Here is an 8,712-nt window from a genome sequence, read left to right on the forward strand (position 1 = left end):
AGTTCATATTCATTAGCTTATGAATAATACGATAAAATGATCAAATAACTTTTGTTATATTATCATGATTCATAACTATCCGTATAATTTACTTATCATTCTTTGCCTAATAAAGTAAAATTATCCAGGAACACATCCCAATTCAACAAGAAAATGTTTGAATATCTGTCTACCACACTACCAAAATGACCTTATTACTGTTCTATCAGGCTAAATATTTAACTATTGTTCTTTGTATTCGTATGTATGTATTGTACTATATGTTTCGTTCAAACTGATGTTAAATTATGCCTTGTGACTGGTTTAATTACCTTATTCCATGGATTATGTAAACCAGTTTCACTCCATAGGTTTCAAAACCTAATGTAACCTGTATTCTGCTCCAAGGGACTTTGCTCCCAGAGCAATAAAAATTGTTTATTATTATTATAATTTAGTATTGATTCCTTAGGGCAAAAGTCACTACAGCAAAATTATACACGAAAGCCATTACAGAATCCCCGAAATTATGCCGGTGGCGGTGGATGTGTGATTCCCTCGTATGTAATTAGCGATTAAATACCAAAGGCCATACTATTAAGGGGCACGTAGAGGTCAAAGCGATATGGATGACATACACGTGCGAGGAAAGAAAAATATCACTTCCCGACCCGAGCATGTGCTGTCACCTTCGTGAACTCCATAGTGACCTCAGAAAAGTGAACATCGTGAGTTGCAAACGCCCACGCACAACTTTAAACTCTTTAAAACACTGCCTGTTGTAAAGTTCTGTGAATTACTCCCGATGTCAAAATCTGATGAAGCTCCTAATATAAATAAATGTATCAAAAATATCATCTGAGCAAAATCGAGCCCATTAGCTAGTCACCTACTTATTAAAATTTTACGCTCAGACCCACTGGCCTAACATAGGAATGGCTTCATTCGACAAAGGCATACAGTTACAATTACCAAATTATAGTAAACCCTGCTTGAACCAAATAAACTGTACGTGAATTATTTAACAATCATCCACATTCGAATTTTAAGTATCTAAGATTTTAGATTTATCCATTCTTTCAAGTTTTACTTCACTCAAAACCTCTCCTAATTCAAAGAGACTACTACTACGACCCAATACATCAAGAGCACTGGCTCACAACTCCGGTAGAGTCATGAAAAGAAACCACCGTTAGAAAAGATTTGAACCCTAATGAATATAGACTGTTGAGTAGTTACCGAATGTGAACTAGGTCACGCGATGGGAGAGCGGGCACGGAAATATTTCAATAAAATTATCTTCGTGCTACTAAGTGAATTCACTGAAGGAAATCGTTGAGAGGATGAAATATTCCGGTCTTATCTCAAAAACTAAGAAACCCGAAAGGGTTTGAGAAAGAGACCAAATGAAGGAGCGGGGAAAGAGAGAGAAAGAGAGAGGGAAAGGGAAACCCGGAAGAATGGAGAGTTCTTTCCTCCCCTGGGCCCGTTGAAAATTCCAAAGGTACCCTTAAGCCGCCGTCATCTCCTCATCCTAAAAAATAGATAGATGCCTCTTCACGCACCACCATCCATGCATGAATGATGAATTATAACTCACTTTCCTCATACTTGCGCGTTTCCCAATCCATTTTTGTGAGGCACACGTGGCGCTCGTCGTCACAACGGCCCTGGGACACGGCGTTGCATGCCCGCCGCCGCTGTTTGCTCTTCCCTTTCTCCCCCGGTGAATAGGACAGGCGGCCGACTATTAGGCAAAAAAACACCTTAGAAAAATTGGCGTCATGCTTTTCAATTTTACTGGAATCAAGAGCTCCAAGCTATCCTTATGTTATGATTGTCCATTTTTTTCAACCAAACATGATGTATCAGGGAAAGTTCCTTATGATACCAAGAGTTTACGTCAAATATAGTCAGCAAACACCAGAATTACGAGTAATTTTTCAATTCAACGTTTTGAGACAACACCGATAATGTAGTTTGTTGTAAAGAAAGATGCCTATGAAAACTTTGTGACGCATTCATAGGTGCCAATTAATTGCCATTCACGCACACCAGTAATTTTACATACGAAATTTGTGAATAAAAGCAACCAACGATTATGGAATCCGTTAACAGATATATTGTCAGCGATTAGCTGGAAATTGATTCCCATTTTGCAACACGTATAAATATATAAATATATATATTCCCGAGTTCGATTCCCGGGCAAGACACTCCGGGAACCTGCAGCTCCACCCAAGCTGTGTAATTTTTTGGGTACCAGATCTTCCTGGGAAACCATATCCGGCACAGGGAAAGGAACTGGCCCCGCTACCCTGGTGTGTGAATTTCACACGCCGTACAGGGCTTAGTACTGGGTGAACTCTACCATCACCTACTAAACCGTCCTTTAGGTTGATCCCTGTGTTTATGGTTATATATATATATATATATATATATATATATATATATATATATATATATATATATATATATATATATTATATATATATATATATTATATATATATATTATATATATATATATATATATATACATATATATATTATATATATACATATATATATATATATTATATATATATATATATATATATATGTATGCACATATATGCATAATTTATGCGTGTGCGTGAGCGTGGGTCGCGATAGACCTGTGGTAGAGCGTCGCACTACTGACCGGAGGGCGCGGGTTCAGTTCCAGGGTATGCCTCTCTGGAAACCCTAAGTTGTGTAATTTATCGGGTATCAGATCTTCCTGGGAAAACATAACTGGTACAGGAAAAGGCCCTGGATCCAATATCCTGATATTTGAATTGCACACGTCGTTGGGCATAGTACTGAGTGAACTCTACCATTACCCACCAAACCGACCTTCAGGTTTATTACTGCGCATATGGTTTTATATATAAGTATACATTGGTACTCTACCGTTCAAGCTTGGTTTTGGATGGGCATAAACTGCACAACGATAATTTCTTTTTCATCCTTTAACAAAAAAACATCCTGACAATTGGCACTTCAATTAACCCTTAAATTTTTATTACTTTACTTCTTCCCTTCTTGCCATCTAAAATGAGTATGCTTTTCTAATTTATTCCTCGCTTGCCCAACGTTCTCCCCTCTATCGTCAATATCACACTGCCAAGCAAAATGCTCTGCATCCATCTTTCCTGCCTCCTTTTGATTTCTTCAAACAATCCTCTCTCCTCCACCACCATGCCTAGAACTTTCTCGTTCGTTTTTATTTCTTATCATTCCACCTTTTCCATCCCCGTCCAGGCTCACATTTAAAAGCCTCCAATTTACGCTTAACATTTTGCTTCGACGACTGTGTTTCCGTGCCTTAAAAAACCAATCTCCATATCAAAGCCTAGACGCGTCTTTTCGTAGCATCCTTACACAAAATTCCGCCATAAACACTCACCTCATTTAAAAAGGTTCCCACTAGTGCATAAACTTCTTCTAGTGTCCCTACTACTTCAATCAAAGAATCTATGTGATCGATAAATAATCAGTCGCAGCTTTTTGACCCAATGTAAAACGCTGAAGAACACCTGATAGAGAATAAAAAAATGCACGATTGTGCAATTCAGGAATATAGACAGAAATAAATTCAAATAGAAGCGCAGTGAATTAAACTTTCCTTATACGCAATGCACGCGTCAACCACAGTAATACTAGAACCCGATAGTCAGTTCGTGTGGTTCACAGATGTGGAAATGGGCGGAAGACGTCAACAGGAGAAATGAGAGGGACGGACGGCTTGAGGACATCTATCGGGTTACAGAAAGAAGGGATGGAATTGCAGGAGAAAGTAAGGAGAAGTGAAGCAGGCCGATCACAAACCTAAAGAACAGAGCTTTAAAGGAAAGCGGCTGAAATCGCCGGGAAGCACTACGAGAGAGAGGATGCAAAAAAGGGCGAGGAGTCGATGATAAATCGAGAGAAGGAGAAGCAATGCGAGAGGGCTTTTACGGTCTGCGCTGAGAATTTGGAACGAACAAGTCAGTACGAGAGGAAAAGAGAGCGAAAAGAGTGACACGAGATAAGACGTTAAAGAGATGGAGCGAGACGTGTTCGCAAAAAAAAGAGAAGACGGGAGGGAAGAGTAGATGGGATTCGATATACACTTGAGCGTAGAGAGGAGGCGAAAAAAATCAATGGTAGGCAAATTTCTTGCACTAATGATGAGTCGGTACGTGAGAGAGAAGTTTTTAGGGCGAAAATCAACATAAAATAGGACCGGATACGTAGTTAGAAATCTTTCTCCCTTGAAGTATTAAATGCATGCCTGGCATTCAATTCCGAGATTTTTCTTTAACGAAAATTAAAAGCGAGACTTCAATGGAACTAAAGATTTTTACTGCTTAAGGTGTTGGTTTGACTGGAAGTTGCGAGGTTCCGGCTAGGAATCAGGTAAGTGGGACAGGCGCCACTTCTTTGGTACACATTCTTCAAGATTTTTATCTATTCATAATGCGAAAAACTAACAAATTTACTTGAGTAAAGTTAACCAAGATTTCTTTCCTGAAATGAGGATAACCCTGAAAGTTTTCACAAAGCGCATCCAAGAATGAGAATATATTTCCGGACCGATTGAAAAGTTTTTCTTACCTAGTAAACGAGTACAATATTAAATCAAAACAAATAAATAATATCCTTTTATTTATTCTCAAAATTTCACACACCGTGGAAATAATCTTGAGCCACGTTTACCTGTGATATATATTTTCTGCGCAAATGGTACTTTTATAACCATTGTAAACAGTAAACTTATTTACACTACGTATATCAAATCATTTTTATGATAGCTTCTGCACTCTTTCATTTTATATGTTTTATTATTTTTAAAACGAGTGCAATTACTCTATGAAGTATTAAACATTTTCTCATATTATAACCCCTTACGTCAGCTTTTACGGTTTTGGCACATATAAATAGGTCAGCTCATTAATACTGCTTCGATGACCTATTAACTAATTCTTAGAGTTCTACGCACTGGATGACGGAAATTAAATCAATACCTTCATTATGTAAGAATTTAGGCTTGTTAATAAGTATTTTTTTGATTCGCCAGCAAGGCGCCTTTTATGCTCTGGCTAGATATCGAACCATCTTCTCGGGGTATTTTATGTATTGTCACCAATGCAATAAAAATCTTGTACTTTTTCAGGAGGCTTCCTTTGAATTAATATAAAAATAAATAATCTACAACACTGTATGAGGAAATACGGAGCTGCAATGTTCCTTTAACTACAGCCACCTCTTAGTGCAGGGGGGTTCACGAACAAGTGATCATTTATCTCACAAATAAACACAGTACTTACTGCCGAAGTAACTATGAGACGGGCAGTAAAGGAACTTACACATGCATTCAGGAAGACAAACTCGTAACAATATAAAACTCGTCAGTAAAATTGGTTATGATGGTAAGCGACTGATAGCTGCGGTCATATAAGCCACAAGGGATAGTCTGAAAATTTTGGCTAGGTTTAAGATTTTCAGGTAGTCTGTGGGAAGGGTGGAGAAAAACTCGGTGCCGGTATTGACCTTTTGGTGTCGATATACGCCTAGGGGTCCGTATTTAATGTGACATACTGCGCACTCTACTAGAAGTGCTCTCCACATAATACCACAAGTAGAGATTTTGATAACACTGAAATATCCTGCAATCACCGGGTTCCGAACCCGCTACCTCCGGGTGAGGAGCCAGCACACTAGCAAACGCACCAACCTGATCACAAAAATTCGTAACACAAGGATGGTTGATTGAGGAAACAAATCGTGTAATCCAACCCGTAGCTACACGGTTACCAAATTGGAAACTATGTATATTCATCTATTCATCACAACTTAACAGCTACCTCTAAAGTTCCTGAAAAATAACCGTTCACTGTTTTCTCTGGAGAAAATTTCAATTCCAACATGTACTGGGTTCGTCCGGAAAATATGTGTACTGATTTTTTCCCGCCGCTCCAGGAGCGCCCAGCACCGCTCTGACGGGCTGCGATTGGAGGGGGGTATGTTGGCAAGCGACGCTGAAAAAGGCAGTCGGCTCTGAGCTGTGGTGTAGTGAGGAGCTCTGTTAACGCGAACCTCCACGCTCGACCCACGTCACGGAACGCGATGCCGAAGTTTTTGGAGCAGCGTTATTCCATCAAATTTGCGGTAAAGCTTGGGAAATCGTCTGCCGAAACTGTCGGTATGATTAACCAGGCTTACGGGAAGTCAGCCATGTCCAGAAACATGATCTTTCGGTGGCACAAGATGTTCGTGGAGGGCAGAGAAGAGGTCGACGACGAACCACGGCCTGGACGCCCATCAACGACACTCACCGACGAAAATGTGCGAAAAGTTCGTGATGTACTGAACTCTGATCGTCGTCTTAGTGTTCGGATGATAGCAGAGCAGTGTAATGTGCCAAAAACAACAGTGCACGAGATTATTAGGGAGCAATTACGGATGCGAAAAATTTGTGCAAAGTTGGTGCCGAAAGTGCTCAGTGATGATCAAAGACTCAATCGTTTGGAAATCGCGACACAACTTGCGGATCACTGCAAAAATGATCCACATTTTTTAGAGAACGTTGTTTCGGATGACGAGACGTGGATCTTTGAGTACAACCCGTAGTCGAAGAGACAAAGTGCGGAGTGGCACACCCCATCATCACCCCGTCAAAAGAAAGCTCGCTTGTGCAAATCTCGGATCAAGGCGATGCTCATTGTCTTTTTTGACAAAAGGGGAGTCGTCCACTACGAATTTGTACCTGAACGACAAACTGTAAATGCTGCATTTTACGTCCAAGTGCTCGACAGGCTTCGAAAACGAGTCGCCCGCGTCCGGCCAGCGATCAAAAACATCTGGCGGCTGCATCACGACAATGCGCCGTCTCACACCGCGCTTGTCGTGTCGGACTTCTTGGCCAAGCACGGCGTGGGAACGCTGCCGCACCCGCCCTACAGCCCGGACTTGGCACCACCGGACTTCTTACTGTTCCCGAAGATAAAGAGGAGTTTGAAAGGAACGCGATACGGGACTTTGGACGCCGTCAAAGAGGCCGTGACGACGTGTCTTCGAGAGGTTCCCGATGATGCTTTCGCGGGAGCGTTCCAGGAATTGGAACGCCGCTGGAACAAGTGTATCGACTCACAAGGGTCCTATTTTGAGGAATATTAGCTTAAGATATGTAAAAGTGTAATAAATTTTTTTTCCTGAGCTCAGTACACTTATTTTCCGGACGATCCCTATATTTCTTCCACTCAACGCATCATAATATTGCATTACGTAAATATTGAGATAGGAACACAAACATTAACAACACTAATTCAGACACACACAAACATATACTTATATATAAACATATATATATATATTTTTTTTTATAGGTAATCTACCGGTTAAGGTAGGTTTTTGGATGGACACAGCTACCAAACAAATATTTTATTACTCCTAACAAAACACAAAATCCATCATCCTACTCTATATCAGGTCCCTTTTCATCTCTGAGTACTTTCTTCCTCCCTTCATCCCGTCCAACATCCCTATCCTGTTCCTTCCCGTTCCTCTTTTGCCCAACATTCTACCCTCTATCACAGTCTTCAACATCCCACTGCCGGTCAACACCCCCTTCATCCACTTTTCCTGCCTCCATAGGATTGCTCCTAACAAACCCCTCTCTTCGCCCACCATACCAAGTACTTCCTCATTTGTTTTCTTCTCTGTCCATTTCACCTTCTCCATTCTTCTCCACACCCACATTTCAAAAGCCTCCAATCTACGTCTATCCTCCTGCTTCAATGACCACGTTTCCGCGCCGTACGCTCCATATCAAAGTTTTTACGAGTCTTTTCTTAACATCCTTACTCAAAGTCCCCGTCATCAACTCCCTCCTCCTCGTGAAAGCCTCTTTGCCTAGCGCAATTCTTCTCCTTACGTCCCTACTACTTTGACCGTGTTGGTCCAAAACACTACCGAGATACGTAAACTGCTCTACTTGCTCTAGTTTTTGCCCTTCTATTTTAATGTTAAGCTTGGCCTTTTTCTTTCTAGAAAATCGCATAACCTTTGTTTTATTAATATTGATTCTCATCCCATACCTGTCGCACTGAATTTCCAATTCACTCAGCAATGCTTGCAGCCCCTTGGCTGACTGACAAACTAAAGCTTGGTCATCAGCAAACCTAACTGATTTTACGAATTCCCCGCCCACTTTCATTCCTACCTCCAGTTCTTCCCATGCCTCTTTCATCATTTCCTCTGCATACAGGTTGAACAGCAACGGTGATAATGGGCAACCCTGCCTTACAACCCTTCCTAACACTGCCCATCCTGACTCCCCGTTTCCCACCCGCACCTGAGCAGTCTGAGACATGTACAGTTTGCGGATTAGCCTCCTTTCCCTCCAATCTATTCCCATTTTCTGCAATATACTCATTAGTTTTTCCCAATTCACCCTATCAAACGCTTTTTCGAAATCTACGAAACAGGCAAATACCTCCTGGTTGTGTTCTATATTCCTCTCGATTAATAATCTCATTACTGCAACGGCATCAGGCGTACCTCTCCCCTTCCTGAACCCAAACTGATCATCCCCTAAGATCTCATTTGCCCTACTCTCTATCCTTTTGTTTATGATCCTGAGAACAACTTTAGCTGCGTGGGATATCAAACTAATTGTCCTATAGTCCTCACATGACGTTGCTTTTACCTTTTTCGGAATAGGAACTAA

This window comes from Hetaerina americana, unplaced genomic scaffold (genome assembly GCF_022747635.1).
Source record: "Hetaerina americana unplaced genomic scaffold, ioHetAmer1.1.p SCAF_26, whole genome shotgun sequence".
NCBI classification, from domain to species: Eukaryota; Metazoa; Arthropoda; class Insecta; order Odonata; family Calopterygidae; genus Hetaerina; species Hetaerina americana.